At 45.7% G+C, this 22,259-nt stretch overlaps 1 protein-coding gene across 6 annotated transcripts in view; it reads left to right on the top strand.

The window, feature by feature from the left end:
• The first annotated feature begins 6,353 nt into the window (after positions 1 to 6,353).
• KLHL24 (kelch like family member 24) overlaps positions 6,354 to 22,259 on the top strand; it is a 56,412-nt gene continuing 40,506 nt past the window's right edge. For 4 of the 6 annotated variants that reach the window (XM_021005842.2, XM_021005838.2, XM_021005843.2 and 1 more), the window contains exons 1-2: positions 6,354 to 6,539; positions 16,258 to 16,319. The gene's annotated coding sequence lies outside the window, so the exon portion shown is untranslated. Of the gene's footprint in view, positions 6,540 to 7,283; positions 7,526 to 16,257; positions 16,320 to 22,259 lie in introns of those variants that run through there. The other 2 variants (XM_021005840.2, XM_021005839.2) reach the window with 2 other exon arrangements.

The following is a 22,259-nucleotide window of genomic DNA, read 5'->3' on the forward strand; positions in this document are numbered from 1 at the left end:
CTCTCTCCTCCTAAACTTACTCAGCCTGCAAACATGCCTGATTCTAACAAGGCCATCTAAACTTGGTATCCTAGCTCCCACTTCCGGTTGTGGTAGCAAGATGGCAGCCATTTGAGTAGCAAGAACTTTATTATTTTGTATGAGATTTCTCTCTTGATAGAATATAAATTCTCTGAAGCAGGCATTGTTTTTGTCTTTCCATGACCAGTTCCTAATTCGCAGTGCCTTGTACATACGTATATCTTGAATTTAAGAAATGTTTGTTGAGTTGAGCTGATCTCCACCCACTTTCTAGACATCGTTTGTCCCTTCAAGTAGCCCAAGATTGCATACTTTTTTTGGCTGCCACTTCATGGTGTTGACTCATTGAGACTGTATTCCACTGAAGCTGCCAGGTGTGTTTCTTTGCAAACTGCTGTCTAGCCACACCTTCTTGTCCCATAGCACTGTATTTGATTTTGTGTAGGACTTTATGTTTAACCTAATTAATCTTCATCTTATTCAATTAAATTGAATTCATCAAGCATTTATTAAGTGTCTACTATATGTTGGACACTGGGGATACAAAGAAAACTAAAAGAGTTCCTGTCCTCAGGGAGCTCACATTCTATTATAGAAAGACAACAGGTATAAAGAAAAAAATGACAATAAGAAAATATAATGCAATTTGGAGGTGAGAGAGAAGAATGCTAACAAGTGGAAGGATTAGGAAAGGCCACATGGTGGAGGTGGCACCTGAGCTGGGAAACTGTGAGAGAAAGGTGAAGAGGAAGAGCATTCCAGGCAAGGGGAACAGCCCATGCAAAGGTGGAGGTAGGAAATGGGGTGTCACGTGCAGGGAAGAGCAAGGGGCCACTTTGGCTCAATGTAACAATAATTATTTTGGAGAGATAAGTTGGAGCCAGAATCCGAAAGGCTAGAAATGCCAGACTTGGGGCAGAAAGAGGAAGTCACTGAAGTTTCCTGAGCAGGGAGGTGATATAGTCAGACCAATGCTTTATGATTAATTAATTTTGGCCCATGGTTCTAGTCTCTGCCATCCTGGCTCTGAGTTATCTACACAGTTATCTAAATGAGATATCCTGGTGCCTTAAGAAAGCCATCAATGAGAAGAAAGTCCCTATATACTCCGAAATATTTACAACAGCACCTTTTGTGATAGTGCAGAATTGGAAACCAAGTAGATCAGTCAGGGAATGGCTAAGTAAATTGTGATCCATGAATGTAATGGAATATTCCTGTGCTGTAAGAAATGATGTGTGTGATGGATACAGAGAAGCATGGGAAGAGCTACATGAACTGATGCAGAGCAAAGTCAGCAAAGCCAAGAAAACAACATACACAATGACTACAAGGATGTAAATGGACAGAACAATGTTAAGGACTGTGACAACAATCACACAAAAAAACCAAAACTAGAAGTAACAAAATTATACAAATCAAACAGGACTCCAGGGAAGAGAGATGAAAAGACACTCCCAACCTACCCCATTGTGGAGATGGGAGGTCCACAGGTCTTACACATTGCACATGTTTTGGGATTTTTAAAAAATGTATTTATCAATCATGCTGACTTTTGTTTTCCTCTCTAAAATATACTATTTGTTATATGGGGTGGCTCTTGGGGAAAGGGCGGGGAAGCAGGAAGAAGGATGCTTGGGATAACTGTGGTGATATAATAAACAAAAAATATCGATAAAAAATTATTAAAAACAAGAAAAATATGATGTCTCTGCAATGACCAAAATATTGGCAAACACAGGAGCCAGGGATGGATTCCTGGGGACTTCCATATACAGTATGCAGTCAGTGATGCATCCATAACTTCTCTTGAGCCAAGCCTTTCAAACAGTTCCTATTCCACCGAAGAGTACCACCAGCAAGCCTACGACTGAACCTTAACAAAAACCACAACAAAAAAACGACCAAGAAAAAACCCAGAGTTTGTTGAATAAGTAGGGAATGAAAGCAAAAGGCATTAGGTGTTACTAATGCGACTTCTCTCCCAGTGGGTGAGATTCTAGAGCCTGGGTTCTTAAGCTGGTAGTTGTGAAAGTGTTCTTTAATATTTTGATGATTCTATTTCAATACAGTCGGTTTCCTTTGTAATCCTATGTATTCTATTTCATGCATTTAAGACATGATTCTGAGAAGGGGTTCATAGGCTTCACCAGAATGCTGTCAAAGGGGGACCATGGCCCCCCAAAAATTTAAGTCTCCTTGTGCTAAAGGGATTCCTGTGTTGGACTGATGGGACTACGTAGCTCTCAATATCTGTCCTTTCCACTTTTGAGAGCCTATGGAGGGGGTAGTAAGTGTTGAATAGAGGATTGCTTTGGACTCAGAAGACCTGGATTCAAATCCTGTCTGTGGAGACCTTGGGCAAGACTTAACTACCATAGTTTTGTTGTTGTTATTATTCAGTCATTTTCAGTCATGTCCAACTCCATTTATGGTTTTCTTGGCAGAGATACTGGAGTGATTTGCCATTTCTTTCTTCAGCTCATTTGACAGATGAGGAAACTGAGGCAAACAGGGTGAATGAAGTGACTTGCCCAGGGTCACACAGCTAGTAAGTGTCTGAGGCTAGATTTGAACTCAGAAAGATGAGTCTTCCTGACTCCAAGCCTGGTACTCTATCCACTGCACCACCTAGCTGTCCCCACTACAGCCTTAGTTTCCTGCTTTTTAAAGGTGAAGGGGTTTGAACACATGGCCTCTAAGGTCCTAGCCAAATGAAAAATGATACTGTGGTTCTATAAATATTTCTAGGCATAAGAATAAGGATGGACCTATGATTTCACTGATACAGGGAACTCTTTATGAGGAAACCCACAGCTCCAATGCTGGTCTGTGCTATTCCCCCTCCCCACCTCACCTCCCCAGTTCCTAGTCCTAAAGAGCTGCCTAGAGGACGCAGAAGTCAAGTGATCTGTAGAGTCACACAGATGCTATGTGTCATGGGCTGGACTTGAACTTGGGTCTTCTCACCTCTGAAGCCAGCTCTCCATCCACTCCTACATGCTACCTCTATTTCTAGAGATACTTCTGGCTTTTTTTTTTTAAAAGACTAATCACGTACAGCCAAAGTCCCATCAGTGCTTGTGAGAGAGACACCAGTCAATTCTTGTTCTCTCTTGTAGACCCCCCACAGATCATCTGCCCTCCCATCTGAGTAGCCATGTCCGGGTCACCTCCTGCCAAGTGAGGATTTTCATTTTAAATCCAAACTTCTAGATCACTTAATCTCCGTGTGGGATCTCCAAATTACAGTGCAGCCTCGGTTATTTCTGGGAAGGTTGTTTAATCCGATCCAATTTCTGTGGATTGTTGTCATAGGAAGAAGGCTGGGGCCTCCAACACTCAACTTACAGATGACAAGGATAAATTTGCTGGAAAGTACAAGGAGGAAATCCATCAACTAGGACCCTTTTTCATTCTTGGTGGGGGGTAGGGCAAAGCTCCTTTCAAACCCTGCCCTCTACAGACTTTAAGTTTGAAAGTGGAAGCATTAATTTGTGTATGGAAAGGCTACGGATTCATGGAGTAATTAGCAGAAACAAAGACCTTGCCTCCCCAGCATAGATTGTTCCTGTGTCCCCCCCCACCCGCCCCTCCCCATTTACATGGAAAAGTGGGAGAAATTCAGAAGTAAAAACGGAGAGAATTTTAAATACCAGCGCTGTTTTGTGGTCATTGGGATATTTATTAAAACTACTATGGTCTATTTAGGGGCAGCTAGGTGGCACAGTGGATAGAGCACTGGCCCTGGAGCCAGGAGGACCTGAGTTCAAATCCGGCCTCAGACACATGGCACTTACTAGCTGCGTGACCCTGGGCAAGTCACTTAACCCCAACTGCCTCACCAAAAAGCAAAATTAAAAAAAAATAATATAATGATAAATGCTCCTTAAAAAAAACAAACAAAACTACTATGGTCTAACCTGAAGAAATGCCAATTTAGGAAGTACACTGGTTAGTCACCATAAGGGAGTGAGGTCTCTCACCCAGGGCGCTGAGCAAGGTCCGAGGAAAAGGAAGGGCTGAATCTCAGAACAGTAGTGTCCCAGAGTGGCTCTAGGGCTTGGTATCTAGAGCTGAGAATGTTTCCCACTTCTCTGAAGTGCAGTTTGTTACAGCTTCTTGTGGCTGTTGTCAACATCCTTCACAAATTCCAGCACCGCCCTATGTGTTTGGCTTTCAAAGGTCCTTCCCAACCTGGACCTTTTCTACCTTTCCAGTCGTCATCCCTTCTATGCAGCATGTGATTCTGTACCTTTTCACTGACTGTCCTCAACGCCTGGAAGCTTCTCCCCCTTGGCTCCTCCTCATGGATTACCTTCCTTTAAATCTCTCTTAACTCTGAGATTAGGGCCAATTTACCCTACGTGTGTGTGTGCATACACACATATACACACACACACACACACACACACACACCACTAGGGACGTCTTGCTTGCAAGGTGTCTCACGCTTAGTTAGCATGGTGACTGGCACATAGCAGATGCTTATTAAATGTTTTCTAACTTGATTCTGCTTAGAGGTAAAGGGTTAATAGTTTTCTTTGAATAATCATAACTAACATTTATATAGTATTTTGGGATGCAGCAAGTTGGTGAGATAACACACAGGACTTGGAGTCAGAAAGACCTGAATTTAATTCTTCTCGTAATGTGGTTCTGTTCGGGACACTTAATCTCCTGGATTCAGTTTCCTTATCTGGAAAATGGGGATAATAGCAGGACCTATTTTCCAAGGTTGTGGTGAGCACTGAATGAAATACTGTCTGCAAAGTGCTTTGCAAACCTTAAAACGTTGTATGGTGATTGGGAAGTTCACAGGCAGCCAAGTGGCACAGTGGATAGAGGACCTGGCCTGGCATCAGGAAGACCTGAATTCAAATCCAACCTCAGATACTTTCCAACTGTGTGACCCTGGGCAAGTCACTTCACCCTGTTTGCCTCAGTTGCCTAATGGTAAACCACTCCAATGTCTCTGCCAAGAAAACCCCAAATGGGGTCAGGAAGAGAGGTCCACGGAGCGGATCAGGGGCAGATGAAGGGCACGCTCACCCGTGTCCGGAACCTCCGGTTCACCAGCTGTCCAGCGTGCCCATACAAGACCAGCGCCGGGAGCGAGGGCTGCAGGCGTCTGGAGCCGCTAGGCAGTGGAGGTTGCTTCCGCCACCAAACAGTTCTTCTGCTGTGTGACTCTTTATCAGTCCCGCCCTGCTTTTCAAGCGTTTTTGAAGACTCCAGACATGGAATTATTCTGGGAATGTCCTGGAGATACCATCTTGGCATGGAGCAGACTTTTGCAACAGTTACAAGACCTGACCAACCTTGAGCAGGCAAATGTAGGCGGTGATAAGCTGCCCTGTAGCAGCTGCAGAGACAGCTCTGGAACAGGGTCAAGACCTGAATGAGAATCCGCCCTGAGGCACTACTGCCTGTGTGGCCGTGTGCAAATCGGAGCTGGCACTGGCCCAGCCGTCAGGATCAGGCACGCTAATGGATATGCATAAAGCCCTATTAGTTCCTTGTAGCAGACACTCCATTTCCCGACTCAGGGCCTTTGCCATGGCTGTGCCCCCATCAACCTCCTTATCTCTGCCTCCTCCCTTTCCTCAAGTCCCAGCTGAAATCCACCTTCCACAGGAAGCCTTTCCCAATTCCCCTCCATGCCTTTCCTCCGTTATCCCCAATTTATCCTGTCTATGTCTTGTTTGCACACAGCTGTTTGGAAGCTGCCTCCGATAGACAGTGAGAGCCTTGAAGACAGGGACTGTCTTGCATATCTTCCTATTCCTAGCGCTTAGAATAGTGCCTGGCACACAGTGGGCACTTAATAAATGCTTACTGACTGATGGGCCCCATTAGACTGAATGTTTTGAAGGCACGGACTTTTCACAATGCCTGGCACACAGTGGGTGCTTAATTAATGCTGGTGAACTTTGCCAAGGGCTTTACAAATATTGGATGCTTGCAACAACCCTTTACGGAAGGTGTTGTTATCATCTCCACTTTACAGACTGGGAAGCCGAGGCCTCAACAATAATAAGAGAGCTAACATTCGGAGAGCGCTTTAAGGTTGCCCAAGCGCTTTACATGTAATTCTCTCCAGAGCTCCACGTTCCAGGCAGGAGTGCGAGGCTGGCCAGGTGGACACGTCATCTCCCCTCCCCCTCTCCTTCCTACGTTCTCCTCCCCGCGAGGGGCGTGGCCTCGCCGAGGACTACCAGAGAGGAGCCGGAAGGAGTGGCAACTACATTTCCCAGCATGCCGCGGGGCTCCCGGCGCGGCCTCTCATTGGCCAGCCGGCGCCGACAAGCCGTGTTTTGACTCGGGTGGATCACGTGCCTTCTTTGTTGTGAGCTCGAGCCTCGGAGCGGGGAGCCTGGAGACGCCGCTGGGAAGAGGAAGACAGACGCGAGACCGCGCTCGCCAGACGCGGCTGGGGGAACGTTGTCGCTGGACCCGCGGGGGGCCGCTGTATTGGAGAGGTAGCCGGGGCCCGTGACTCCGCGATCCGCCTGCAGGTGGGGGAGAGAGGCGGCCGCAGCCGGCGGAGAGCAGGGAGCGGGGCCGCGGGCCGGCAGGGCGGGGAGAGGGCTGGCTGCAGCGCCGGCCGGAGCGGGGAGCCGGGGTGCGCAGACTGCGTGCGTGGCTCGAGAGCGATGCTGCTCCCCGACGCGCGAAGCCCACCCCCGGACAATCCCCAGCCCCTGCCTCTCGCTGGAGAGCTGGGGACAAGGGTCGGGGTCCGAGTTCCTCGCGCCCTGCCCGGAGCTCAGCCCAGGTCAGGGCCCGGGCCGGGGTCCTTAGCCAGGAATTCTGCTCCCTGCAAGATTGCGAAACGTGCGGCGCCCCATCACCTGACCGTGACCCCCTCCCCCTTCTCCCGGCCTTTGTTTGTTTACGGCGGCGGCGCTGAGGCCAGCCTCGGGAACCTCGGTCCCCGGGGCGGGGGGGGGGGGCGGCAGGGGGGGCGGTGACTCCCGAAGCCCCGCCTTTTTTCCATTCCTGCTCGTTGTTTCTGGCGGTCCGGGCTCCGCTATCTTTACATGTCCTGCGGGCACCGGGTTAGCGCGTCAGGGATTGGCTGCCTCGGCGGCTGGTGGGCGGGGCGGCGGGTAGCTTCCGCGAGCTGATTGGATGACCTGTCTCTAGGGCGCTCCCTCCTCCCCCTTTGCCCCTTCGCCCGCCCCCATGAAGGTGACCTGGAGGACGCGCGCGCTCTCGCCCCTCCCCCTGTTGTCGGGGCAGTCAGTTACCTAGGGTAGCGGCGCGCGCGCACGCGGGAGAGGGCGCGGGCGCTGCGGGCCCGGGATGGCCGTGACCCGCCCGTGACCCCGCCCCCCCTCGGGCGCCCAGGCCTGCTGAGGCTGCCCCGCGGGTACTGGCGGCGCATTCGGGGCCCGCGCGTTCGCTGGGCAGCCCTTGGGGCCAGGCACGTCCGAGCTTCGAGTCTCTGGACCGGAGTTCGAATCTCGAGCCTGTGGCTTATGGCCTGGGTAACCCCGGGGTAAGTGTCTTCTCCGCTCCGGGCCTCAGTTGCCATGTGGGCCAAATGAGGCGGGGGGGGGGCGCGGGTTCTAGGTCCGAGATCCTCGGGGGCTTCACCCTCTAGGCCTCAGTGTCCTATTGCGTGCGGGCACCGGCCATAGAGAGAGCGGACTGGAGCCCCCGGGCTCAGGGGGGCCGTGACCCCCGTGAGCCGGGGGTGGGGGGCGGGGAGCGCGGCCTGTCTATACCTGCGTCTGCCCCGCGGGAAGGGGCTAAGAGGAAGCGACTTTCAAACCAGGAAAGGGAAAACCGGCTCCTGAGGCGGGTCGGGGCCGCCCCTACCCCCCCACCCAGGAGTCCTGGGGCTCGCGCTCGGCCCCTCCTCCTTTAGGTAGGCGGCGCCTGCTGTATACGCGGTGCCGAGTAAACAGGAAGTGGCGGCCGCGGGTGCCTTGGCCTGGCCCCGGGCCCGGCAGAAGGCCCGGCTTCCTGGTTTTTCTGCGATTTCCTTAAAACTCGGGAGGCCGGGAGGGAAGCGTCCGGGGAGCGCTGTCGCGATAGGACAGGCCGCCGTTGTGACGGGAGAGGGCCGCTGCCCAGAGTCGGGGTTTGAACCCGCGTCCTGCCAAGGCGACCCCAGCTTTCGTGCCGAGCTAAGCATCCCGGGCCCCGTTGCACCTGGTGCGCGCCCACATTTCGTGGAGATTTTTAAATAACTTTTTATTTTAAACTTAACTACAAAATGAGAAAAGAAAAAAAATGCGTTAGGATTCAAGATAAAATGATAGATTTCCATTTCACGAAAACCTCTGTCATAAAAATGTCACGTGGTGTTTTCAGAGCTGCCCGGCTCGTCTCCACTTCCTTGTTGGTTTTCTTTTCTTCTCTGCCCTTTGTACTTTTTACTTTATTTCCCCCTCCCCCAAAAGAAGGCTACAGTTAGTGTGTGCATACACACATATATGTGCAGATATATACATAGATATCTACGAGCTTACACACATGCACTCCTACGCATGGATGTAAGGCCCATGCTGTGCTTATTTCCACTTGTCTTGTTTCTCTGAAAGTGATAGAATCTTCCCTCACGGGTCCCAGTCTTTCCGTGTTTTTCTGACTCAGCCAGTTCATCATTTCCTTCACCACAGAAATACTCTAACCCGATCACATTGTCTCTGACAGATTGTCTGTGAAAGTTTCCCCCCAATTTTCTGCATTCCTTCTATTCTTGGCTATATAGGTTTTATTTGTACAAGAAAATTTTAATTTAAAATAATAGAAATCACTCCACTTCAGCAGTGCTCTGCCTTATAATATACTTTAAGGTCTGATCCTGCTGAACCTACTTCCTTTGCATCTTTTCTCCTGGATTCTTTGAAGTTCCTGACCTTTTGCTTTTCCATATGGATTTTGTTATTTTTTTCTTCAGCAAAATGATTTTTTTTAGCAATTTAATTGGAATGACTTTAAATAGGTTAGTTAGGTAAAATTGTCGTTTAAAAATTATATTGGCTTTACCTACCCATAAACAAAAAATATTACTTCAGTTATTTAGATTTTAGTTTATTTGTATAAAAAGTGTTTTATGTTTATGTTCTTGTGGTTCCTGTGTCTGTTTTGACAGGTATACACTCAGGTATTTTATACTGTCTAGGTATTTTAACTGGTCTAAAGCTATGTTGAATAATATTGCTGACACATAGTGTAGTTTTGGGGTTTTTTTTACTTTTGATTAAGTCTGTTTTAACTTTAACTTTGAGCAGAACATGATTATATCCCTGCTTTTTTTACATAATAAATTCTACTCCTGCCCTTTATTTTATCTTTGTGTGTTTCTCTCATTTGTATGTTTCCTGAAAGCAACATATTGTTGAATTGAAATTTTTAGTCTGCTGTTCATTTCTTTTTTATGTGTAAATTTGTCCAGTTATTCACATTCTAAGCTACAATTACTTGTTGTGTATTTTCTTTCTTCCTATTTTTCCTTGCTATCCTTCTCACCGGATTCACTCTATATCTCCTCACTCCTCTGCTTTGCTTCTACCCATTACCTTGCCCTCCTATTCCTTAATCTGTCCCCCCTCAAGAATCCCTCTCTTGTCCTCTCCTGCCATCCTATCCCCTTGCTCTCTTCTTTCTTTCTGAGTTTAGTAGACTTTTATACATATATACATACATAAATGCGTATATATGTGTGTATTATGTATATTATGCATATGTATTAAATTTCCCTCCTTAACCCATTCCTTTTGCTGTTGTCTTTAGTTTTTATTTTTATTTTTTTTATTTTTGGCTAGGCAGTGGGGTTAAGTGACTTGCCCTGGGTCATACAGCTAGTAAGTGTGAAGTGTCTGAAGCGGATTTGAACTCAGGTCCTCCTGACTCCAGGGCTGGTGCTCTATCCACTGCCCCACCTAGCTGCCCCATCCTTTTGTTGTTGTGTGTTTTTTTTAAATAATTTTGTGCTGTAAGCAGCTAGTTTGCAACCTTAGACATCTAAAACTAATGGACTTTTCCAGCCCTGAGAATGTTATAGTCAAATTAATTGATTTTTTTAAAATTCAAGATTGGACCAAAATTCATCATCCAAAGCTTCCATTTCCCCCCCACAAAGTAAATAATTAATTGTGGTTAATGGAGCTTTATTGACAGGCCACAAGGAGTGATGGGTGGCAGGCAGGCTTCAGAGTCAAGAAGACCTGGGCTTAACACACACCTAGGCTGTGAGATCCTGGCTACTTCCACTTATCTCTCATCCTGTGAGTTAGTGCCGCAGGCAGCTTTTTATCGAAGACTCTTTAAGTTGCCCATCCAGTACAGATCCACTTCCTTATTATTGGGAAGTTCTCTATATACCAGTGAAATCACAGGGGCCTTCTTTTTTTTTTTTAAGCTTTATTCTGAGTATCTTTGAAGTTTTTATTGACTTTGTTACCTTTGAGATAAATAAAAATCACTATTATTTTTAGATGATACATTATTGTTGAGGGTCACCCTTAAATTTTAAGTTTATTTTTTAAGTAATTGCATATGTTATAAAGTTTTTGTCCATGAGCTTAACTGTCATTTATATATACATATATAATGCATATACACATATAATACATGTATGATATACATTGACAATATGTGTCATGTATGTGTACACTTTTCCATATGTGTGTTGTGCAATATACATGATATATTTATATTATTCACATTTAAATTATATTTTAAAGGATATAAGGTAATTTTTAGAAGATACTCTTAACAATTAGGATATAAGGAAAGACCCTATCCAGTTTGACCATTTGTAGCAATTGCCCAAAATATTTTTTTTTTTAGTTTTAAGGCTCATTTGGAATTCTTTCTGATGGTATTGAGTTTTTTTTTTAATATGGTCTTGAATGAAAAAGTGAATGTCACTACTAGCATCACCTTTTTCCAATCTTTACTACTCCAGTCTTTGTATTTTGCCATGACAACGATTTTCTTTTCCCAGCAACAGTCAGCAGCTGCTTTTTAAAAAATGGTCTTACAGTTCTTTCAGCCTCAAGAAATCCTGTCCCACTGTAAGGGAATCAGTAACAGCCCCTCTGGGTGCCACGCTCTTCTGAGGTCTGTGCTTACTTACTGAGGATTTATTAGACTGTTTTACAGCATTCCTTTTTTTCAATTTTTGCAGTTGTTTTGCATTTTTAAAAATTATTTAGGATTTTATTTTTCCCCAGTTACATGTAAAAACAATTTGTTAACATTCATTTTTAAAACTTTGAGTTCCAAGTTCTCTCCCTTCCTCCTTCCCCAGGCCTCCTCATTGAGAAGGCAAGCAATTTGATATAGGTTATACATGTGTAGTCATACAAAATGTTGTTGTGAAAGAAAACCTAGACAAAAAAAACTTAAAAAAAATCAAGTGAAAAAATGTCTGCTTCAATCTGTATTCAGACACCATCAGTTCTTTGTCTGGGGATAGAGAGGATTTTTCATAAGTCCTTCAGAGTTGCACGAACTTAACTTTAAACAATAATAGCTCATAGTAGCAAAGATAATTTAAACATACATTGTCAGCTAATTATATTTTTTTAAAAACTTGAAAATCGATAGTCTACCAACAACTTAGCCATTACCTCTAATTGTACTAAAAATTTAAAGTTATAGATTCAAGTGGAAGGAAAAAGTCAACGACCTGGTTGTACCTTGGGCTGGGCTTGGGCTTGGCCAACTCTTCCAGGGCAGCCCTAGAACAGATCCAGGAGCTCCCTGGGTTAGTTTGCATCCATCTCTGGGAGGGTGACCCCAGAGCAGTGGAGACCCTTCAGTGACTAGACTATGATCTAGACAGGCAGGGACCAGAGCGGGGATCACGGGGAGATAGAATTACTCAGCTTGGCATGCTTCAGGCTTTAACGGGATTTTCCTTCTAGTTGTCTAAGTAAAATGATTTCATGTTGCAAATGATTCAAGTTAGCAGGCATTTAAAAAACAGCGCCTGCCTTGAAAGACCTCACAACCTAAAGTTGGAGACAACGGCTCTGTACAAGATCTGTTCGGATGAAATGGCGGTGACTCAGAGGGAAGGCATCGGCATTAAGGGGGACTGGCCAGGGCTTCTTGCGAAAGGTGGGGTTTTAGCTGAGGCTTCAGGGAAGGCAGGAGGCAAAGGCGGACAGGGAGTCTGGAGAAGGAGCATCTTGTTCATGGGCCAGCAGAAGAGCCCATTGTCCCTGGATCTCAGGGTACCAGAACATCAGGAAGTGGCCAGGTTATGAAAGGCTCAAAAGTCAAATGAGATTTTACATTTGATCCTGGGACTTTTGGGGAGCTACTGGGGTAGGACTGGGGGTAACAGCCACCAGATCACTGGCAGATGAAGGGAGGCTCAAAGCAGGATAACTGACCAGTGGGGACAAGGGCCTGAGGCAGTGAGCCGGCCCAGCTTTTGCTCGGTCTCTGGCCCAAGCTGCTAACCAGACTCTTGATAGGTCCCTGTATGGAGCCCTTCCTCCATGGTGTGGGATCCAAGAGCATTCAGATGAGCGGAGGAGCGGCCACCCTCCAGGCGCTGTCTTTCCCGCATCTAGAAGGAGATACGCAGTTACGATACGCCCTTCTGATGGACACTGTGCGGTTCTTGCCTCGTGTGGCCGTGTCTCCTTTGCATTTCAGGTTTAGCCTAGTGCAGTAAGATAAGGCAGTCTTGCCTAGTGGTTAGTGTTGGACTTGGTGGGAGGGGTCAGGAAAGATCTGTGTTTGAATGGTACCTTGGAGCTGTCACTTTGTGATCTTCAGTAAATCAGTTAAATTTTGACTTTCCTAATAGGTTTCTTGTGAGAGCATGTATGTAAAGGGCCCTGTGCACCGCAGACTTTCACACTACAGTTAAGAAAAAAACAACCTAGGAATGTTTCCTCTGGCTCTCCGGTGCTGTGTGCTGAGTGCTCCAGGGCCTTGCCCTTCGCTGCTTCGAAGTCACTGCTGCTGTGGGGCCATTCTTGGTCAGGCCAGGCCTGGAAGTGCTGTCTTCAGCTGGCCCCCGTATCTTCTTCACATCAGAACTCCAGGCAGATAGGGCGCTGCCACGGTCTGCATCTGCTGTAGTCCTGACCCAGCCAGGAGAAGAGGAAGAATGCCCAGGCAGGGGAGCTGGTGGGGTTTTAACTTTGGCAGATCTACGAGCTGCCCTAAAACGGAATCCCTGGAATGATCCTGACCCTTCTGAATCGGGAGATGAGTCCTCAGCTAACTCCAGTCTCCCTCTCGGTCAGGCCAGAATTAGATTGGCCTGTGGGAGGGTGAGGGGGCAGAGCAAGATTGCTCCTAACTTCAGCCCTCGAATCCAGAGAACAATATGCATATTTATGTAGTCTTAGACACACACACACACTCTCACACATCGTCACTGGTATAGATCTGAACTCTTGGCAGAAACGCCTTAGAATGTCCTGCATTTGAACCTCAGAGATTCAGTGCGTAACGAATGTTCTATTCATAGATTCTTGGCTTAGAAACCGAAGACGTTTGAGCCTCTTGTGCCTTATCCAGGACGCTGGTCTTTTCTCTAAACGTTTTCTGCCTTCCCCCAAAGGCTAGCTGATCTAGCAGGATGGGGAGGGATTAAGCTGAATGAATTGTCTTCTCCAAATGGTTTAATGCCATGTCCATGTCTGTATATCACCAACCTAAAGCAAGTGAATGTGTGTGAATGTACGATAACCGTCACCATATTTGGGAGATATTTGATAGCAAATCTAATTCAGCTGAAGATTGGCTTTTTTCCCCAGAGTTGTTCTAGGTTCTTATTAAGATTTTCTGTAATTTATTAAAACAGTTATACAGTATAGAGGAGTTTGAGTAATGTACATTTGAGAGATACTTAGTGGGCCCATCTGAAAATAAAAGCAGACATAATTGAATTTTAAGTTTGGCATTGCACATAAATTGTTAGTATTTTTGATTGAGTGAAATGCTAATATCTAAATAAATATCTGAAATGTAATAATTTCCATTTTTTTTTCAAATTGCAAAAAATTATTCACAGAAATTCCAAAGGAACATGAGGATATGGAGGTGACATAAGTCTCAGGTCATAAATCCTAGCCAGTGCTACTGTGCTGCTTAGACTTCAGGTGTGCTTCTGGTCATGGACTCTATCGGTCAGCAGGCACACTGAAACTGCTGCTGTGTGCCACGCACTGCGCTGTGGCCTAGGGAATGTGAGGACCAAGAATGAAACAGGTCGTCCTCTGAAGCAGCTTCCATTTGGGGAGGGAGGGAGACAGCATCATACATGCCCACATCCACGTGGGAGTATATGCAGACCAAATGGAAAGAGGCCTTGTGGGGTGGGGGAGGGGCACGGGCACAGGAGAGGGGGGAGAGAGAGAGAGAGAGAGACAGAGAGACAGAGACAGAGACAGAAGGGGCTTCCTGAACTCATCTTTTTGAGTCGCCGTGGTTTGCAGAAACACTGGACCCAGAGTGTGCAGGAGGCCTTGGATATGTGAAGGACGAAGTCGCGCGCCCCCCCCGCCACTGCCATGCTGACATAACTTATTGTTTGCACCCTGAGTTGGACTCCCTGTGTGTGCTCGGGAGTCAAGACGGGCCCCTGTCAGTGTGCTCTGCGCTGAGAAGCTGCTTGTGCAGCTGGGGCCCTTGGAGATGAGCAGACCCTCCTTTCTCCATGGTCTGGCAGCTCCCAGGCAGACAGAATGCAGCTTTTGCCTTCTTCCCCTGTCGCTCCCTTTTAGGTGGAGGTTTGTATTTCTCCTTTCTTTGTTGCACTGTAACAAATGCACTTGCTTAGGGTTCCACATGCATGTTCATTTCATTGTATTAAATCCAGCTGTGACACACGGACAAGTCTCATGGACTTGTGATGTTTTGGGGTGTGTGTTTGGGGGAGGTTGTCCTGCACTGGCCTGGCTACCTACTGGTGAGTGATAGAAGGCCCCTGGGAAGGCCTGCCTGGAAGAGTTGCAGTCATATGTCCTAAGAGGTATGCCTACCCAGAAGAAGCCAGAGCTCTCTAGAGTGTGGTTGATTTTGGGTGGTTTGGTTTGGTTTTTGAGTCCTGACCTGGGACTGGCAGTGGGGGGCACTCCCTTCACTAGTGCAGATCATAGGGAATTGCCAGGGGACCTGGCCAGGGTGACAGAGCCAGCATCTGGCAGAGGAAGGACGTAAGCCAAGGGCTTCCTGACTCGAGGCGGCTCTGCTTCCCAGTACTTCAGCCTGAAATAGAAGCCCGTCACCAGAGCTTTGGGGCCTCAGCCCCTCCTGAAGGCCATCGGCTAAATTGTAGAGGAGTAAGAACCTGGTCCATGGACAGAGTCCCTGGGCCAGTAAAATTACAGATTCTTCAGTCTATCAGCACCCCTAGCGAGTGGGCCCTCTATGAAGGCCTGGGGCCACAAAAGCAGGGATGAAGAGACGGCTAGTTCCTGCCCTAGGAGCTTACCTGGCATGGTGGGGGACAGACAGCCTGTTCCTCTGTGAGTGTATATTCTATATTATTCTTATATTCTGTGTGAACATAGGCCGAAAGGATATGAGATACTGGGAAGGAGGGGAGGGAGAGTCCTGGATACGTCTTAGTACGTCCAGTAGAGAATTGTTGGTGCCCCAGAGCTGAAGAGGGTCTCATCGCAGCAGCACTTCTGGTTATTATTGACATACTGAGTATAATTCATTTATCTCTGGCTTAAGAAATCTTACCTCTGGGCTGAACTGTTGTAAAATAAAGGTACTTTTTGGAAGGTACTGAAACTGAACTTACTTTTGAGACAACAAAAAATGATGGGATTGATTTAGAGAGAGAGCAGTAGTCTAGCAATGTCATTCCAACCATAAGTATAAAGAGTTGGTTTGTGATTGTATTACTCAAAATATTTTTAGCTTTATCTGACTTGGCATATAACAAACACTTTCAGGAAATGATGCCAAATAGCCTTGATATGAGGGACAGCTAGGCAGCACCGTAGTACATAGAACTCCAGGCCTGGAATCAGGAAGACCTGTGTGCAAATTGGACCTCAGACACTTAGTAGAAGTGAGATCCTGGGCAAGTCCCTTCACCCTGTTTGCCTCGTTTCCTCATCTGTAAAATGAGCTAGAGAAGGAAATGGCAAACTGCTCCAGTATCTCTGGCAAGAAAACCCCAAATGGGGCCAGGAAGAGTCCGATGTGACTGAAAATGACTGGACAACAACAATAACAAAGCCTGATGTGGTGGTTACAGCAGCTGATTTCTCTGTTGTTTCATTTTAGGTGAAGAAAAATACCACGGATATTTTGGCTGTGTGGCTTTGCAGTGGATGCTAATAATAAAGGTATTTATAAAATGGATAACTTCTAAATTTTGTCATCAAGGAAATTTCTGTCATCTCCTTTGCCTGAGTAGGTTTCATCTCAGGTACTTTAGAAGAATAACTGTTCTGTTTTTAAAGCTGTCAAAGAAATGCATTTTTACGTTCTCTTTAATAGTCTGACTTTTTATTCTTACTCATTTGTCTTTCTGTCTTAAGTCCCTCCTGTTGAATTTTAAAGTAATTTTTTCCTCTTGCTTTTGAAATCCTGTTGTCAACACTGTTTATTTGAGTTGGCTCAGATTGTTGGGCTCTATAGACATCTAAGATGAGAATCCTGATTGTTAGAAGGCCTTTTCTTCCTTCTTGTACCCCATGAAGTACCCCCTTGGTGTGTGGGGGTTTCTGTTGGGCTCCAGTGCTGATCAGCCTTCGTATAAAATCCTGACGTTTCCTGTCCTCAGGCTGTCCATGCTGCTGCTGCTGCTGCTCCTCCTCCTCCTCCTCTTCTTCTTCTTCTTCCCCCTCCCCCTCCTCTTCCTCCTGGGACATTGCTGCCATCGCTGTGGGAAGTTCAAAACTTTTGACCCTTTGAAGGTTACAACACTTTTCTCAGGTCACAGGGGGAGGAGGAGGTAGAGATAATTCTATTCTCACCTCAGTTCCCCCTCACTGGCAAGGCTGGAGCTGTTTCGCCCATCGGACTCTCCTGCTATTAGAAGCCTGGATTCTAAACTGACTTACTGATTTGTCAAAAGCTCACAAGACAAGGCTGATTCCCCTTAAATAATCCCGATCCAGTTCCCATATATGGCTCAGCTCATTTTATCCAATGGGTCAGAGCATTTCACCAATTCCACAAGATCTTTTTTTGGTTCACTCAGGATGTCCAAGAATTGTTGACACCTGTTTTACACATTTGATTGATAACTTGATTGAGTAATTGCACCGTATCTCAGGCAATCCTTTTATCTCCCTTGGACAACACTCCCCTCCCTCCCCCCCATCACCCTCCTCGTATGTATCCACTGTATTGTGCCCAGACTGGGTTGCTGACCATCACCCCTGTGCCCTGCACTGCCCTATTCCTTCATTAAGTGTTCCCCGAGACTCCAGGCAGTAACCTTGCACCCAGCCCATCCCTCTCTTCTATATCATTTGGTATTATGGTTATTTGTGTATGTGTAATCCTGGGATGTGAAGATACAGTGTGTCCCACCTGGCTGATAATAAGCTCCCTGAGGGCAGGACTGGCTTTTGTTTAGCCCTGGGCTCATGCTGGTACTGAAAGAAAAATCTGCTGCTCTCGATTTTGATGAAAGTACAGGTTGTCCCTTGAGGTGACCAGGCTTACTCCTGGTATCGTGTTCATTGTTTCAGTCTTCATATTGTTTGACTTTATAAATGTGTCATATGGGCCACCCATTGCTATGATTTATTTGAGTACATTTAGAAGATAAATATACATGTCTTTCCGATGATTTAAATATACCTGCCATTTTCTCTTTTTAGAACTTGAGTCAAGTCTGGATTTTTTTTAGCGTTCTTCTTGAAAATCTTTGCCAAGCCAGGCGTGGTGGTGCACATACATCCATAAGCTCTGCTTCTGAGGAGGTTGAGGGAGCTTCTGTTTGTAAGGCCTGCCTCTGTGGGGTGGCAGGGGCCCAGCAGGCTGCTCGGATGGGAAATAGAGAAGAGCAGAGCTCTTTGGTCCCTCCTGTAGTGGGGTCAAGGGCCTGGACCGTGGCTGGCTGCAGCATCTGCAGCTTGGGAATGATGGAAGACCCAGGCTCAGAAGGGAAGGAAAGTAACATCTTTGAAAGCTCTGACATAAGCCACTACTAGATCAGTAAACCTTGTTTCCTTACCTTTTGTGCAGAAAGGGGGGAAATAGCCCACAGTTGTCATCTAAGCAAGTAACAAAACACAAAAAGTAAATTTGAAAAAACTCCTGTAATAAATGGAGGAAGTTGTCATTAATCTAGAGAAGTTTGGATCTCAGTGCAACATTATTATGGAATCGCAAAATGTGATGCCCAGCCCTGATTCTGGAGGACTGAGGATGGAGGCCACAGCTAACTTACTAAGTGAGAACTGACAGGTGCGGAGTACAGAATGAGACCTCATGTTTTGGGTGGATGTCCGTTTTTTCTTACAAGAGCCTTTGGGGTTTTTTCGAAGGGGCTAGGAAGGATAGATTTTTGTTACATGGGAAAAAAAGTTGCATAATGACTGTCTAGCTTGGGTCACAGACATAGGCAGTCTTGTTTGATGATATTTCTGCTTTCCTAGTAAAATGACAGGACATATTCTCATTGTAAACAAACCAGTTGCAGAATTTGATTTGGAAGGGAGGTGAGCAGCCATCTAGCCAATCCAGGCTGAAAAGGAAGGAGGCCCCCATATGACAGACCCAACAAATGGTGCTTGAGCTTCTGAGCTGGAAAATGGCCAAGGAGGGGGCTGCCCCGCCTCCTGACTCACTGCCCATTCCATTTTTGGACAGCTGGTCTCTCAGTCCTCAGTGATCATCATTCCAGCCATGCTAAGCAAGGTCCTAGCCTTTCTTTGATCTTTTCATGAAGCTTTTTTAAACAAAACAAAGCTCTCTATCCTTAGCTTCCCTTGCTAGCTTCAGCTCTCATTCTGTGAGAATTCACATTCCTGGGGGTATTTTTGTAGGACTGTGCCACAACTCTTACATTCATTTTTTGTTACCTGGCTTTGTGTCTTCTGTGCATTTCATTATAAAATCTAACTTCATTGACAGATTCCCTTTGTATCTACTTTAATCTCTTTAGACCAATCCTATTTTTTCCCCTCACTAGAGTTGTTTCCTGGTGTGGGCTCAGAATTTCATTCCCTTTCTGGGCTGAAGCATTTTCTTCCTTCCATAGGGTTTTATCCGTCTTTCCTTGAAATCTGCTTTGAAACCTGTACCCAAATCCAGGGTGTGTGTCACTCTGTGAGGATTTCCTCTCCTTCCTTACAAACTCTAGAATGAAGTGGTCACTTGCCCCCAGGGTTCCCAGCATTTCTGCTTTAGAAACCAGTTCCTCATTAGTAAGAACCAGATCCTTAATAGGATTTTCCTTTATTGATTTGTCCACCTTTTGAAGGTTAGCTGCTTTTCTTTTGGTGGTCAAGAGAGCACTAGCAGATGTTGGGATAATTGGAATTCCCCCATCACCATTATATCATGCCTCTGGATTAACTTCAAAAACTTCCCATAAATTTCCTTTTTTCTTCTAGGTCAAGAGTTCTTAATCTTCATGGACCCCTTTGCCATTCTGGTGAAGACCTTGTTCAAAATAATGTTTTGAGACTCACCCTGACATCTGATTATTAGTATAAAATACATAGGATTACAAGGGAAAAATAATTATTTTTGAAACATAATCATCAAAAGAATTTTAAAAACAGGCTCATAGATCCCACGTTAACCCCTTTGCTAGGTGGTCTGTTGTATATCATCGACAAAAATCACTTCTCTTTCTCCTCCTCTCACCTTCATCTAAATATTCTTTTCCTCATACTTCCCTGATTTTCTTTTCTGAGAATACCTTCTTAATATACCATGCTATCTTACCCCACCCTCCTATTATGTATTTTCTTAAATTCAGAAAATTCAGCACTTACAAGTATCATTACATCTGAAACAATGTGCCTGTCTCTATATGTAAATTTGAGAACTAGTCTTTCAAATATTTAGAATGGAAGGGAGGGGGTGAGTAGAGTGGGGTATATAGTCTTTTCCCCCTCCTTGCTGAAGTTAAGTTACTTTCCTCTTTGTCCCTGATATAGAGATATATTTATTGAAAAAAAAGGTCAAACTTTAAAGATCTAAAAAGAAAGTTTCTTCTATTTTAGCTCAGATTTGTTTTACTTGGTTAAAATTTGGATTGACCTATTTTCCCCTCTGAACCCTTTGAACATTGCTGTTAGTGGCTAAGCTGTTTTTTCAGTTACTATGGAGATGAAAGCGACTCCCAAACTTTTGACTGGGCAAGCTTACAACGTATCGGGCTCTTTTCTTTTTGTAGTGAACAGTGCAAAGATGAGGAGTTATCCCCTGATATTCTTTGCCCTGGTTAGAGCAGGTTCATAAGATCCTGGCATTAGAGCTGGAAAGGACCAGCCCTTCATTTTACAGTTGGAGAAACTGAGATCCATGGATGTTTCCTTGTTTAAATGAGGGGGTTAGACAAGATGGCCTCTGAGGTCCCTTCCTCCTCTAGATCTGTGATCCCTCTGAGTTCCACTAGTAGATGGGTGGAACCACTGGTAGGTCTCCAAGTTTGTGGGCCAGATCTGTAAGGTAGGCTCAGTTTTGCCACTTGTTTGAAGTGGATTCTTACAAAGAGGACAGAGAGTAGCTGGCACCAGGGTCTGTGTTCTCATCCTGCTCAGGCCCTTTACTGCCCATCTGTTAATAACTTTGTAGAATTGAAATTAGTCTTTCCTCTCTCCCCCTTTTTATGTAAGGGAAATGAAGGTTAGAAACTCCAGAAACAAAGAATTATTGTTTTTAGTCTTCATTTTATCCACTTAAAAGCACCTTGAGTCTTCTGAGCTCTGCTAAAGAACAACAGGTAATGAATGAATAAGAGGAGGAGGCAGCTAGAAATGAAGAAGAAGAACTGGACATGTTTTGGTCATTAGAGTAAATGCAGGTCTTCCTTAGAACCCAGGACCAGGAGAGTAGTGTTTCTGCCCAGAGCCATTTGTATGAGAGAGACCAGAGAATGGAAGGACTCCCTAGCTAAACTGTAAGTTCCTTGAGGGCAGGGACTTTTGTTTTAGTGGAGCTATGTTTATAAAGTCACAGCTTTGAGTTCTTCTTCTCTAGTCCCGTCATTGGCAAATCAGGGAAGTACGCTGAGTGGTCAGCACCAGCAGTGCACAGTAGGTGCTCAGGACATTAGAGGTAGGGGTGGATGAGCAAGTTGACAGTGGGATTGAGGAAGGTCAGGCCTTGAGTCAGTGCTTTTTTCAGGGAGAAGAGAGAAAGGCAAACCAGTCAAGAAGCGTTTATTAAGTCCGTTATGTGTCCAGCACTGAGAATACAGATACATGGATGAAAGCAGTCCCTGTCCTCAAGGACCTTGTGCGTAAGGATGTATAGACTAAATGCAAGGTCGTTTTAGGAAATCGCCAATTTTAATTTCTTTTAGAAATAAGTGAGGTGATGGTAACATAGATATCCTCCAAAGAGCTTTGACTTGGTTGTGCTAACAGATCATTCTGACCCAACCCATGGCATTGCTACTTGGAAGGACACTTTCCAGATGAAAGCACCCCCCGCCAAAGATGGCAGGGCTGTCCTCAGAAATAGGAAGTTTGGAAGATTGGGGGACTTTAGGGGGACAAAGTGAATGAGTTTTGTTTCAGAAAGAAAGAGAGTGAGATTGAAGGAGATCAGATTGGAATGCTAGAGGAAAAATGGAATGGGAATAGTGGAATTTGCTGTTTCTCAATTCCGAGCAACCCTTTCTCTGCAGCCTAGAGGAGTGAGGGGGGACGTGACTGGCCTTGGGGCCCACAGGTGTCAGAGATGGAGCTCAAGCCCAGGTTCTCTGGACTGCCATGTGGCTGTGCCTCTGAGGGAGGACAGGCAAAACAAGGGGGATTTGTGCTCTTGCTAGGGATCAGTGTCTTGTTCATTGTAGAATTTTTTCAATGTGTGTGCTCCCTCTGAACAACACAAAATGGTGAATTTTCCACACTGAGACAACTTTAAAGAGTTGGCTCCAAAAGAAAATGTAATACCTGGTGGCCATCCTTAGGTTCGGTGGGCATTTATCACCTGATGTGTGCCAAGCACTGTGCTAGGTGGGCCCTGGCAACACAGAGACAGAAGTGAAATGTACCTTGCCCCCAGGGAGCGTATGTTGAAGTAGGAGAAAACCTATTTATAAAACACATAATGATAAATAAATAGAAAATACGTGAGAACTATATAAA

This window comes from Phascolarctos cinereus, unplaced genomic scaffold (genome assembly GCF_003287225.1).
Source record: "Phascolarctos cinereus isolate Bilbo 61053 unplaced genomic scaffold, phaCin_HiC Scaffold_5;HRSCAF=322, whole genome shotgun sequence".
Lineage (NCBI taxonomy): Eukaryota > Metazoa > Chordata > Mammalia > Diprotodontia > Phascolarctidae > Phascolarctos > Phascolarctos cinereus.